The sequence below is a fragment of the Parasteatoda tepidariorum genome, chromosome 8 (assembly GCF_982258835.1).
Source record: "Parasteatoda tepidariorum strain Cologne lab strain chromosome 8, Ptep-v5.0, whole genome shotgun sequence".
NCBI classification, from domain to species: domain Eukaryota; kingdom Metazoa; phylum Arthropoda; class Arachnida; order Araneae; family Theridiidae; genus Parasteatoda; species Parasteatoda tepidariorum.
Window position 1 is genome coordinate 103635882 of NC_141762.1, and position 15649 is coordinate 103651530.

A 15649-nucleotide genomic window follows, 5' to 3' on the forward strand; every position below is an offset into this window, starting at 1 on the left:
GTTCACAGCAGATATGGCATATTGCAATGATTGATGTAAACGGTCTCTGAGATTTTTTCCTACTAAATGCTGTCTGTGAATCACGCAGTGAACAGCTAAAATATCTGGTACCTATCTTTCCAAAAGGGCGATAAACCCACTATGTCGACCCACCATTGCAGGAGCCTACCAGTGGCAATGGACATAATATTCGCAAGAGGAATGTTTTGCTCTTTAAAATAATATTTGACAGCACAGATAATAGATTCACCTTTAGTATCTACAATCAAGTTCCTTGCAAAAAGCATCTTTTGAATAATTTTTCCTTCCTTAACAAACCGGACTTGCGCCAATAGTAAAACCCCATTACTTGGCAAGGTTGACTCATAAACTTGAAGGGAAAATACGTTGGATATCAAACGTTTGCAAAAGGAAATTCCAACGTCTTCAGCCATCTCATTGATTCGTCTTCGCACAGTATCGATGCTTAATGTGATATTGCATTGGATGCGGCTGGATGGTGTAAAACTGTTTCTAAAACTTCCTTGACAGCCGGCAGTATCAACTCTACTCCGATGGTATGAGCGCTTTCCCAGTTTTAGAAATAAATTTTGATATATTATAAGAAAAGCTATCCAACCATCGTTGCATTTTTGTGATGAGGTTTCTAGCAACTCTGAGACTGAAGGTGCCTTCAGAAACGTGAAAAAAGATGTTCGTGAAAAATGACAAATCTATATTTTGTTTGTCAGGATGAGTTTTTCGCAAATGCTCCTGCTAACGGTAAGATTTCATTACCTCATTAGATAAAACTTTATTACAAATTAAACACATGGGTAATTGAGAGTTCAACAGTGATTGAACAAATCCCAACTTCAAGCACGTGGCACTGTATTGATGACACTTTTTGTCAACCGACATTGTTGGTGTCAGCAAAATACAAACGATGAAAGAAAATCAACTATTTCTCAAAAGTAATAAATAATTTATGATAAAGAACTAATTCGCGCACTTGCCTGGCCAAATAAACTATGAGATCTAATCGAAACTGGGGAAAAACAGTAAGGATGCTAACGAAAACCATTATAAGAAACACGGGTCCAATCAAACATTCATACTAAAAGCGCATGCACTTCAATTTCCACCAGATGGCTTGAATGAGTTAGAGGCAAAAACTACTGACTTATGCGCTGATCAGTGTTGGTTCGGATCGAAGAATAGGTGTCTTATAAGTTCGCTTTATAGTTGGTACAAATGGTGTATCGGATAATCTTTACTGATCGTTAAGACACGGTTCCCAGCTGAACACCGAAGTCAAGCATCACTGTCTGTGCGGTATTGGTCCACGTTAAACTGTGCTACCGTAAAGTGCTCAAATTCGCGTGCAGCTCGTTGGGCTACTGAAGCGGGGGTGCCATCCCAACTGCAGAGGATCAAAATTGTGATGGCATGTCTTCGGATCATCCTCAGGGATGTTTCCCAGACCGTCGCCAATAGCTCATTGTGCAGCTCTAGTGTGACGTAAACGGACTACTACTACTAATCTTTTTTTTCTTTAATATTAATTTTAGATTAATTTTATTTATTAAATAGATCTTAATTTAAGAATTTTATTTGTAAGTTTCAAAATTAAATTTGAATGACAAAACATGCTCATCTCCCCCTTACTGCCCAAAACATACCCAACGCCCCCTACAGCCCAAAACAAGTTCACCGCCCCTCAGAATACTCTCACCGCCCCCGTTGCGAACCAATGGGTTAGATCTATCAATTGTGTTCTTGCAATTTAAGAAGACAACCGATACACATCTGCGTCACCTATGATGTCAGTGGCAGCTAATCGTTATGAGCAAAATGGCGTATTAAAGTTGAACTAAGTTTCTCTACATAAGTTAGAATGGGAATTAAAGATTAGTGAATTGAATACAGAGCCGTATCATTCATAAAATGTGTTGATATATAATTCTTTCTCGTCTATTTCCTTCATTTAACTTAGATTTATTATTTGGTTATGTATTTTACTGATATAATTTTTGTTTTGTGAACCTGGCAACTTCGATGCATGATAAGTTTGCTTATGTTCTACATGACTTCGCGCCTGTCTTTGTGGAAATATATGGTGAATGAATTGAAATCTTTGTGAAAGAATTTAAAATATTCCACTTAAGAAAATTGATGATTGACGGAATTGGCTTACTCGAAATAGAATGAAAAGAACGGTTGCTATCGTAAACAAATGCCACGTTTAAACAATCAATCAGGATCGAGATACCCACACTACGAGATGCACATACTGTATTTAAAAAAAAGGGAATTTACTGAAAACGTTTGTAAAAAGCTGTAGATATAATACAACAAAAAAAAAGTGGAGGGTGGGTTGAGGGTAGAACTCAATGTGCTTAGGGTGAGTTCTGGCTTATCTAACATAATCAACTAAGAGATGCAGTGTAAAAATTCGTTAACGTCGTAAGAATTCCTTTTTTACTAAAACATTGCTAAAAAAATGAAATAATTTATCTAAATTTAATTTATATAGGTTTTTGAAACCATCAAACAAGTATGAAACTCTAAGACAGTGGTTTCCGACTGGCTGCCAGGGGGCTGCATCCGGCCTGCGAAGTTTTTTTTTTTGAGGCCCGCGAACTAAAATATATTAGTTGTCATTTTTTGCGGACAATTTTCGTAAAAACTCTGTATAGGTTTAAAATATTTTTCTCGTTAATAAAAACCAAATTTCTTCGTTTCTGTGAAATTTAAGATACCAACGGTGCAAAAAAAATTATTTCTCAGGTTTTGCATCCCAGAAAACATTTATTCAAATACAAAAATAATCGTGTATGTTCCTTTTTTTTTTATTTAATTTTTTTTTTGTATTTTGCGAATATAATTTAGCATGTGGGAATCAGAAATTTTCTCGAAGAAATTCTCCGATTTAACTTTTTGAAACCACTTATTTTGGACCCAAATATTTAAACACACATTTGTAAATTTTAAATTTAAAATGTAAATATCTATTCCCTGGTGGTAGCAGCAGACAAACCAGAATTTTCTCCTTGAACATTTTGTGTGCTACTATATAAGTTTTAATACCAACCTTTTCAAAGTTTTATATCTTAACTGATATCTGTCGCACATTAATTGTTTTATACATCGGTGCACATTTAAGTTATTGTAGCCTGAATTTTTTAATATGCAGTTAAATATTTTTAAAAATCTACTTCTTATTTTAATTTGTAATTCAATATTTTTGTTTTGTACAACTTGATAAAAATCTGACAGTAATATTTAATGTTCCTTCAAACATAAAAGAGTCCTACAAGAAAGTTTAATAAAGTTGAGGCCCGCCATTTGTTTGTGTTTTTAATTGTGGCCCCCGGCCGCAAGTAAGTTGGAAACCCCTGCTCTAAAACATGTTTATTTCACATGATTTAGTCAGTCTAAAAAATTTTAAAGTGTGATTTTTCAAATTTTTCTAAATTTTTTGTACGATGCACGAACGAAAGATATTAAAGTATTTGCCAATTTTATTTTTATTTAATGGGCGATTTTTTTTCGTGTTAGAGCGCCCTCTGACTCATCACGATTTCTTTCACTTCCCGTGAAGAGAGAATGATAAAATTTGACACATTTTCTTTATATGATAAATAGAAAAACTAAAGTTTAAACTCAATATATTTAATTAGGGATAATAACCCGAATTGAAAGTTTTGTTGAAGAATTGATGGTTGAAACTTGTTGTTGGTGTTTCTTAATAATTTCAAATACTTCCGCTTTTTTTTTAGCAATAAAACCTATCTTCTTGTTTACGCTTATCAGGGTTAACAAATATTATGATTACCTTTTCAAAGAAAACGGATTAAATCGGAATTTTTTTATATCTGCTTTATTCATTTACCAACAAAAGCAGTTAATATTATTTAAGAACTTTATTATAGCTAAAATAATTAATTTTTCTTACAAAAGTAAATAAAGTTATAATTTAATTAATACAAACTAGGCATTGAATAAATAAATTCACAGTTATTTTTGCTCAAATTCAACTGGCTCATGAATTTTAGAGTTATCGGGGAAATTTTTTAATTGGATAGAATATTTAGAAAAGATTTAGAAGATATCAGAAAAGATTATAGAAAAATTATTTTAAATAATTAATTACTGAAGAGGAAATTAAGAATAATCTTAAAATTATTTTCTAATTAATAAGTTTTAAAAGCCCTTGTATTTTGAAATTAAGCAGCGAACTATTTTAATGGAAAATAATTAAAAAAATCACTCTTATTTAATTAATATTTTAGTCAGTTTTGAAATACACGCATTTTATTATTTCTCTGTGAAATAAAAATAAAAATATGACTTTGAAAGTAAAATCAGACTTCAAAAAATATCACACTCTAACGAGGATTATAAATTATATTGTATGAAAAAGTTTGACGTGAATTAAGAAAAAAAAATTATGTAGTATAAATTAATAATCATTTTTAAAAATATCAATTGATTAAAATCAATATTTGAAAAAAAAAAAACTCAAGTGATTAAAATCGCGATTTTAATCATGATTTAAATCATACGGAACCCTCTTCTTATGCTGTGATTTGTAAAATTATTAAATCGCTTTTGCTGTTTTTGCTGTTTTAATCGTCTGCCTTTGTAAAATATTAATTTGCAATCCATAATATATAACATACTTTTTCGTTTTAATTTTGGATAAAGATTCTGAAAATAAATCTGAAATATTGGTGTTTAGATCATGAACAGGAACCGGGTCAGTTTCTTGTTTGGAAAACCGAAATTGTTCATTTCTGTACTTTATTTGTTGCTTTTTGATTTAATCTTTGCCCCGTAGTGGACTGATCATAAAGACACGGTTCTTAGTAGAACACTGAAGACAAGCATCAGTGACTTCGATCAGTAAGTGGGTGGGTGACTACTTTGATCAGCCTGCGTAGGGACCGAGGGTGTGCGGTATCGGTACTCGTTAAACTGTTCGACCGTAAGGTACTCAAGTTCTCGCAGGTCATCGGAAACCAAAGCAGAGGAGCCATTCTCTCTGTAGAGGATCGAAATTGCGATGGCATGTCTTTGGATTATCCTCAATGTTTCCCAGAGCGTCGCCAATAGCTCATTGTGCAGCTATAGTGCTACGTAAATAAAGTACCTATATACCTGATTTAGTCTTCGTAGCGAAAATTATAGCTCCATTCGGACTCCCTATATCTTGACTTCTTCTGTTGTAAATATCTATATATAGACGTTGTTTGAAATATAAAAATGGAGCAATTAATTATACATTCACAATTTGAAATTGGATTCACAATTCTGCTAAAAGAATTACTTGATGGATTAGTATATATCACTATTTATGATTACTATTTTAAAAAGTGAAAATAACTAATTGCTCAATGTCATTTTCAATCATGCATTCATATTCAAAAAAAGTTCATTTCGATGTTGAATTATTTAAATTTTTTTTCTAAATCCGGACACACAAAGCAACATATTGACAACATTAATTCCGGAAAATCATTTAAAAATGAAGAAATTGAAAAATAAACGAAAATCTTAATGATGAAAACTCTTTAAGGGAGTGGATCACATTTTTAGAAATTTCTCCGAAATGTATGAAATTTGTTTAAACTCATTTAATATTGTTTTATTTTTAGGATCACGAAACAGGAAACACAGATATTATAATCTTTAAAATTTAAATACTCTGTCAGGCAAAATGTATTTCAATTTAACTGCAAATATCGATTTTTATGCATTTTCAAAATTCATAGTTTTATTTTTTGTTTCACTTTTAAAGACTAATTAAATATTGGTAATCTTCACATTAAATATTCTAAATAGCATACCGATTTTTTTCTTTCTTTTTGTATATTTATAAAAAAATTTGTTTTCAAAAACATTTAAATTAACTATCTAAAATAAGTACATGTATTCCAAATTTGATCGAATTTTTTGTTTAAATTAACGTATGTTCCTTTTCAAAGCTGAAAAGCTCTGGAAAAAAAAACAAAGAGAAATGAGCATTCGAATTTTCAGGCTGGCAAAAACCTCGAAAATGTTGTCCTCCTTTAAGGGATCACTGTACCCTCAGAACATTTTTTTAAAAAATAAAAGTAAAACAATTAATTCTTTAGTTCTCCCACATGCATAGATAATTAACCGTCCAAAGAATTAAATTCTAAGGTATCCAAAAATTACTGAGTTTTTTTTTTTTTTTTAATTGTAAATGAAGGGTTTTTTTTGAAGTTATACTTCTTATGCGACTTCCAACAAGGTTGCATGTTTAACGCTACATTTTTATTGGCCGGGAAATCACGTGGTAGGATCCAGTTTTCCCCACATTCATTTCCATATTGTTTTGGTTCTCACTAGCATAAAAATAATAAAAGTATTGTTTTTCTATAAATATTTTTTTAGTTTGTTCTGATACACATATAATTCATTAGGGAGCAGGAAAAAGAGTCGTTGAATAGAACTAGTGATCCTTCTACGACTGCTGATTCTTCTACAATTAACGTCGCAGGTTACGAAGTTTAACTTCTGCGCACTTTTTTTTAAGTTTTCTCTTTTTATTTAAGCACATTTTTCAAAAACAGCTTTATTGCTTAATGTTTACAATGTGCTAGAAGTGTGTGCATTAATTTACTTAACCATTCATAAAAAATATTACACCATATATTTAAGTGTCGGAGTGTAAAATAGAAGAAAATATTTTTTAAAAAAATGTCGTGTACTCTGATATAATGTGATATAACAATTTAAATACTTTGTTACGCTTACTCAATCCATTGTTTTATTGAATGTTAATTGTAAAATAATTTACCTCAAAGCTCTATTTTTAATAGAAAAAATCCACAGGGATTCAAGTAACATGTAAACACCAAAAAAAAAGCATCCATGTGAAAAAATATGTTTAGAGTTATGTTTTTGAGGGAAAACCACAGCCTCTATTGCCTAAAATTACTCATAATTTAATTAACTAGTGGGCTGCGCCCCCTGCTCGCTAACGCTCGCCAACCCCCAAAAATTGCTACGCAATCTTATATGGTTTGCTTCTCAAACCAAGCTCGCTTCGCTCGCTACTAACTTAGGTACATTGCAAATGCGCAAAATTCTAAGAATTTAAAACAATCATTCAAAATCATATAATATTTTTTTTAAAATTACATCTTTCTAGTAAATACTAAGTCATTAAAATAAATTTGAATTCAAATAAATGACATGTAATTCGTTAAACCTATTAGAGATGTGCTATAGTATAATTCGTGATATAAATCAAAAATCTTTAAATAAATTCGTAATGTATAAATTCGTGAAAAAAAGCGCTTTCCACAAAATACTAAAATAGAGATCTATCGACAAAGACTATTCACTTCTGCCTAGCTTAATAGTATGAGATTGCCGCAGTTGATGATCTCTGGCTATTCCAGTTTCCGTTTTTAAAAGCGCTATATGTTGAGCCACCTCAGCTAGCTTTGTCATGTGACATTTTTAGCTGCAATCATGGGTCGATTTTCTAGCGTTGCCATTCGGGAAGTTGTAGAGAGGCTTTTTTTTGTCGCCGTGTAAGAGAAATAGTAACGTAAACAAAACAAAGCAAACGTTGCCACCGGCGGAAAAGAAATACAGTCAAAATTTGGGAGCCACGTAAGAGAATTATATATATTAAATAATACAAATAGAGAAAATAATATGCGTTTAGATGATTGAAGTTTTCATATATACATATTTTTAATAGCTTAGTACATTTTTAGGTAATAATTAGGATTATTCTTAAGATTTCTAATTAAAATACAGTATCAACGTATAAAAAAATGCAGAAATATTTCTTAAAAATGTATTTTTTAGAGAAATAAATATCTTTACAAAATGTACAAATTTTTGTGTTTTGGATTTTTACGCCTTAAGCCCTTGAACCCGAATCTAGTTCGGGCAACATGCAGTATTTGTGATATCTGAACTGACTTCGGGAAGGTGAAAAATGAAAGTTTCTATTTTGTGAATCCCGAGTTGATTTCGCTTCAGAATACTTAATTTACTATTTTCCTAATAGATGGCATTAATGGTCCTAGTTTTTCACCGATTACGATCTCAGTCGAGGGCAAAGAGTGCGATTAGGGCCTGTATGCAGTTACCGTGTTTTGGAATATAACATACTGTGAAAAATTTGTAAAATTTATGTATTGAAAATCATATTGTTTTTATATTAAATTATACTAAATATATTATATTTAGCTTCAAAATCTAATTGAATAAGATGTGTGTGTAATCCAGTACTTGTATGTCAAAATTATGAAAACAGTAGTTATTGCATTTAAAATTTTATTTTTGTGGAAAAAGAACCATTTTCTAACTTTTATAATAATATGTTAAACAAAATTAAACAGTCAGAACAATTTTCCATTTTTCTGAAATAAATGTCACTGTTAAGTATAGCTGTTATATCCCAAAATATTTCAATTAAAGTTTTCATATGCTTCTTTTTCAACTGTTTTGGGAGATTCCACAATTTTAAACGAATCACACAAAATATACAGTCCCTTGCTAAAATATTAAACACTCTATAAGATTCTATGAAATATCTTAATTATTGGGTGATACTGTACAGCTTTATTCTCTTCACGCGAATGAAACCAGTTTGCACTTGTTTATGTTCGTATATCCATTGTTTAAATTAGACGATACATAATGTAAATTTGACTTTTGGATAAATTGGACGATATATTATATAAATACTAGGAGGCTCCGCCCCCTGCTCGCTAACGCTCGCCAACCCCCGAGAATTGCTACGCAATCCTATGTGGTTCACGACGTGAACCATGGCTGGCTGCGCTCGCTCGCCAATGAACACAATGTTCTAGCACAAAGACATAGTATATTATCATCAAAGACATAGTATTGTACTTATGTAGAAGAATTCTATCAATGTTCTTATTGGCTTTTAAAAAAGTATATTAGCTATTTAGATTGTACATGGTGAAAAAATCAAAACATTAGCTAAATGAGAAACATATTAGCAAATTAAATTATCAAATATTGCAGTTACTCACCTAAATTCAACTAAATGTGTATAATAAATTAGTTAATGCTAGAAATTCTGAAAGTTTTAGAAAAAATTTTTATTATTTAAGAATATCAACTTTAAACCCTAACTTTTCCTTGTGAGATAATAACCCTCAAAAAGTCGTTCATTTTCAAGAACACAAAAATTTGTTTTATCGCCAAATGAAATCTTTTTTGGTGATCAGCATTATTGAAATCAATTTCTATATTAATTAACATTTGTGATAAAGTACATAATATTTTAGAACAAAATAAGGATGTTTTTTTACATACAATAAATTAAAATGCATGGCTGTTAGCATTACCCGAGAAACACAACTTGGAGGTCGCCATGCTGCATTTCTAATCGGGGAGTCTTGATTTTGGCAGTTCCCCTTGCCTACTGCCAATAGAAGTTTCAATTAAATTTTTTCCAAAAAATATTTTTTTTCAGCAAAGCTCTAAGAAATTAACACTAAGCATTTAGAATCTCTTTGAAAACACAATTATAGATTTGGCATCTTGGAGCAATTACTGAAAAGCTGTCAAATGACTTAACTCTTGACAGGTCAACATAAAGTTGTCCATGACTGAAAACTTGTTTCGTATATTTGCCAGAAGAATTTCTTTCTTTGGCCCAGAAGTAAGCATTACAATAACTACATTGTTCCGTCATTGAGCCAATATTATACTCTTCGACATCTACTGTTACATCTTGAACAGTTATTATTGCACTTGATCTTTGCAATTTACGTCTTCCATAACATTCCTCAACACTTTCCTGGGCTCTTCGAACACGTTTTCTTTCATTACGTTTAAAAGCCATAGCAGCTTCACTAATATTCTGCATTTCAAAGCGTGAAAATTCAATGCATAAATAAACGCGAAGTATAAAAAAATTCAATGCATTCAATACAAACACTTAGACGTTTAGGTAGCTCCCAGTAGAAAAATATCAATTCAACAGCGGCCTTTTAATGCATTCTCACTTCAATTAATTAATTAATTCCTAATTGAGTTTAAATTAAATATTATCATGTTTTTAGGGTATGAACCTGAATTGAACAACCTGATAATGCTCACTCTGGTTATTGTTTCCGTTTTTAAAAGCGCTATATGTTGAGCCACCTCACCTAGATTTGCCATGTGACATTTTTAGCAGCAATCATTGGTCGATTTTCTAACGTTGCCATTCGGGGAGTTGTAATGAGGCTTTTTTTTGGTGCCGTGTAAGAGAAATATATATATAGATAGAATATTTATTATATCAGATATTATATTAGTACATATTTCAATAATTAAACCAATTTATTAGACGCACTGTGGTGTTTTAATGATTGAATGTTTTGCGTGAGTTTATATGCAATACTTTTGTTTTTAAACATACATGTTAAGGGTTTTTATTCTGGAGATTTTTGTAATATACTTCCTATTTGTATTTATATTTAACGTATTGGATTACAATGTGAACCAATTCATACACGAATGTAAACAAGTACCGTCTAATTTAACCAATGAATACACGAATGTAAACAAGTACAAACCGGTTTCAGTCTCATAAAAACAATAATGCTGCATAGTATGACCTGATAATTAAGATTTTGCATAAAATCTTAGAGTGCGTCTATTAATTTCAGGTCAGGGACCGTATATCTCTAATTTAGTTTAAATAGGTCTCCGTAATAAATCGTAAATAACATCATATTTTTCTTCAGTTTTCATTTATTATGGTAACAAATAAATTTCCCTGTCCGGAGAGCAATTTTTGCTGCAGCATATTTTTTACTTTTCCATTTTCATTTTTTCTCCGGTCTCGTTTCTTCGAAACTAATATCTGCACATAAATTCGCACTTAAAAAGTAGCATTAAAACTTCCCTCATCGGAATGTTTCAAACATTCTCAGTCTTAGACCATTTAGTGATAATAAATAATGGCGATAAATAGAATGAGTTTTGGGGGTGAGTTGGCGACTCTGGCTGCGAAACTATTTCCTTTTCCTTAAAAAAGCAACGTCGTTACCGCTCTCTTTCTGTCTTTTGATAGAAATCAAGAAAACTATTCAACTAAAGACGTCGTTAAAATAAGTAACCTGTGGATCGCCAACCCGACCTTTCTGCTGAGATGAAATATTTCGGAAATGCTCAGTAAACGAGTGGTTATGTTGTGCGATAAATATTGTTCTCCGCTTAACTTTTATGTTGATTAGAAATATTGATTATGTATCCTGCAAAAAAATAAAGAAAATGCAATATAACTTCAATTTTTCTGTTTATGGTTAATTTTTTTAGATTTTTTCCCACTTCTTAAAAGGCTGGGAAGTCAAAACATTAACTTTCTTTTATTACATGTTTTGAAAGCATAACTAGTAAATACTCGTGCGTTAAAAATACTTTTTATCTAACAACCTAGTGTGTGTATATATATATATACATATATATATATATATATATATATATATATGTATATATATATATGTATATATATATATATATATATATATATATATATATATATATATATATATATATATAGTAATATATATATATATATATATATATATATATATATATATATATATATATATATATATATATATATAGTAATATATATATATATATATATATATATATATATAGTAATATATATATATATATATATATATATAGATATAGATATATATATAACTAACTCAGTGGCGCGACAGCCCATTAAGAGGGCCAAGGCCGACTGTGCCCATCTCAGTTTTCTTGACCTTGGGCTCTGGGGTGCAGGAGCATATGTTCCGATCAGGTGGTCAACCGAACGCGGAACCCCCAGTGTTAGTTCCCAAGCATGCTTGGTACTCATTTTATCGACCCACTGAAGGGATGAAAGGCTGAGTATATATATATATATATATATATATATATATATATATATATATATATATATATATATATATATATATATATATATATATATATATATATATATATATATAGCACAATAAGGACAAAAAGAAAAACGAAGAAGACAAGAGAAAAAACGAAGAAAATAAGAGTTTTATTAACTGCGCATAAGGTGCAAGTATATAGAACTCATAAAATAAGTTAAAATTTTGAGTAAATAATAATAAAGATTAATGACGACAGAAATTTTTTTTTTTTTAAATATTTAGAATTTTTTTTTTTAATTTATCTTAAAAATAAACATACCAAACATCCGGAAAACAAAATAAAGAAAAGATATAATCTCGTCATCTACCCACACGATAATATCCGCAAAAAGGAGTGCTTTCTAATATTGTATCAATATAGCCATAGCAATCTAATATTGTTTCAATATAACTCTATATTTGTTCCAATTTTCTTAGTGCTCCTCACACTATTGTAGTGATATACACCGAAGAGCCATTACATTATGACCACCCAGCTAATAACATTTAGGATCACCTTTAGCCCTCAAAACTGCTAGCATCCGCCGTGGCATTGATTCTACAAGGTGCTGATAGGTAGTCTGAGGTATCTGGTACCAAGCGCTCAGCAACTGGTCCTGCAATTCCCTCACATTGCGTATCAGCACGAATTTGGTTTTCCTAGTAGAACCACAAATGCTCTATTGGATTAAGGTCAGGTGAATTTGGGGGCCAAGACATGACTTGAAAGTCACTGGAATATTCCATGACGATTCGACCTTTATTATCCTTTATTATCATGGTGCATTATCCTGTTGGTAAACACCATCCCCCGCAGGAGAAACTGTTGCCATGAATGGGTGAACCTGGTCTGCAACTATGTTCAAGTAGCTTACAGACGTCAGGGATTGTTCTATGAGGATTATGGGCCCTAATGTGCCCCATGAAAACATTGTCAAACACAAAACAAACGAGAAAACATGAAAACCTGGGCGATCCCATTGTTACAGATGGAGGGTGGTCATAATGTAATGACTCTTCGGTGTATTTTGCTTGACTATTGTATTGATATATTTTAATTTTATTTTATTATTTTTTTTTCTCCTCGTGTCAATAATCTTTCTTATTCTCCATACTTATTTTCTCAATATTTTAGCTTTTATTTAATATCATTATATACATACGCATTACAACATATGCATCCAAGATGCTTAATTCAGTCACATTTCTTGTTAAACCAGTAAAAGTAATATTCGATTTAAAGTTCTTCTCATCATACTTCATGATCGAGATCGTGATAGATTCTATTCGTTAACGCTTGAGAAATATAAAGAAAATACGCTAACTCAAAATATGAAATAAAATGTAGAAGACTCTTCATTTTGTATTCAAAGCCAGGCATTAAAATCATTATACTTATTGCTTTCTGGTCACGTGGGGTTATCGGTTTTAAAGTTCATTAATAAAGTGGATAAAATATATAAGTTGAAAATAGTTCCAATCACGCTTTCCACGTACATCTATAATTATCAAACAATTCTTCTGACCTAAGTTTTATCCGATCAAATGATCTAAATCTTTTTTTAATATTATATAGTTACAATTGTTCGACATATTCTTTTAACATCTGATTATTCTTTTAGCATGTCTATATTAATTGGAGCAATCTTTTTTTTAATTTTTTTAATTTTCTTTAATCTCAATTATTCTAATTAAATAAAGCAAGTGGCAACAATCAAACGAAATCAGTCATATCGTATCCGAGAGATGAAATTCTAAGTTTAAACTATTTTTAATTTCTTTCGTTCTGATTTTATTTAACCCTTTCGTTGTAAATTTGAATTTTGTTAGTTATTGTGACGAAAAATGAGACTATATATATAAAAAAAATATTAAGTTAAAATTAAAAAAAAGAAGTACTAAAAAATATTTTTTGCAGCAAACTATGTGCTGAAAATCGAATTTTTAATTTGCGTCCAAAAATGTTTCTAATGATAACTAGTTTGAGACTTATTGGCAAAAGCTTTCCTTTGGCAATTATCATTGCCTTAACACCAGGGTAGAGATTTTGACAAGACTCGTCAAAACTCTCTTGAAAAGTGTCGAAAACTGACGAAAACTGTCACAAACCTTAGGAAAGTCTATATTTTGTTATTGGGGACATTTTATTAGAAGTTAAATCATGCATAATTACCAGCATTATAATAACTACTGTAATTATAATTGAATCAATGAGTTCAAATATCTGTCATCTCCAACAAAACTAATTTTACAGGAGAGGCAAAAAACTGAATAGTTAAGTATCAGCTTGATTTATTGGGATATTTTTTTTAAACATTAAAGAGTATAACTGGTTGCAAAATATTAGATTGCAATTGTGCGTCACTAAACTTTTTTAATTTAAAAAAATAATTAGATTGTGGAGATGACCAGCTTTCGGACAAAACCTTAAAATATATAATATTTTTAACCAACGAAAATAGTAATAATTTCTCACATAGAATCCAAAGGAAATTTATTGTTTGCATTAAGTTTTTGACCACATATGAATGGATGTTTGCGTAGAGTTAGAAATATTTTGGATTATTTTGTAGTTTGTTTATTTGGATTATTTTTATTATCTTTTGAGTTTGGATTGCTTCGTTTTATTCTCAATATTTATTAATATTTATAGGTACAATGCGCAAAATTAAATAATGGACCACACTGAATAATTTTCAATCAAATGAAAGGATCTTTATGTTTTAAAGCTCATTCTGTATAGTTTGAGAGGGAACCTCAACTATGCTAAATAATTTGTGCTGACGATATTGTACGTTACGAAATCGCACACAAAACCGTACTTTCTTTGAATAAACATGCCTTTTTTTTACGGATTTGGGACTCCCAAAATATAGAGGATAGCAGCGATCTGGACAATAGGGTTCCCGCAGTTTTCTCAGGCGAGCATTCCAAAATCTTTTATGTTCATTTCACTTTTTGCATTATTTCGCAAACTTCCTAAGCGAATTTGTTAGCACAATTATAAAATTATTTTATCCAAAACTAATTCCATTCAAAAAATAAATTTTAGCATGGATTTATTATTATTTTATTTTATAATAATCGAAAATTTTTTGGATTGTAATGAATAAAATATTTTGCTTTATTTTAAAGTATTTAATTTTACGTGACAAAATTTGAACAAAATCGGTGGAATAGTTACTGAAAAATTAAATTTCATATATTTGACTTTTTCAAAATTCGATTTCTCTGAAACTATTTAACCGATTTCGCTCAAATTTTGGATTTCGCCAAGTAAAATTAAATACTGAAATTATGTAAAAATTGTATACTTAACAATTCATAATTTTTTCGACTATTATTAAAAATAAAATAATAAAAAATTATAAATATTTACCAAAAGTAATTTTTTGAAAGAAAATATCGTTAGATAAACTAATTTTATATTTGTGTGCAAAAACTTTTCAATTCATTTAAGAAGTTTTTGAGATATGGCGAAACACGCAAAAAGTAAAATTAACACGAAGGAGTCCAAACTTTGGATCGCTCTCTTAACCAAACTATGGGGATCATATTTCTCTGATTCCGGATACCCCTATATTTTTGGTATCAGAAATTCGAAAACATCAACAAATATGAATATTTATTCAGAGAAAGTACTTTTTGTGTCTCATATCGCAACTTAAATTATCGTCTGCACTAATAAATTAGCCTATTTGATATCG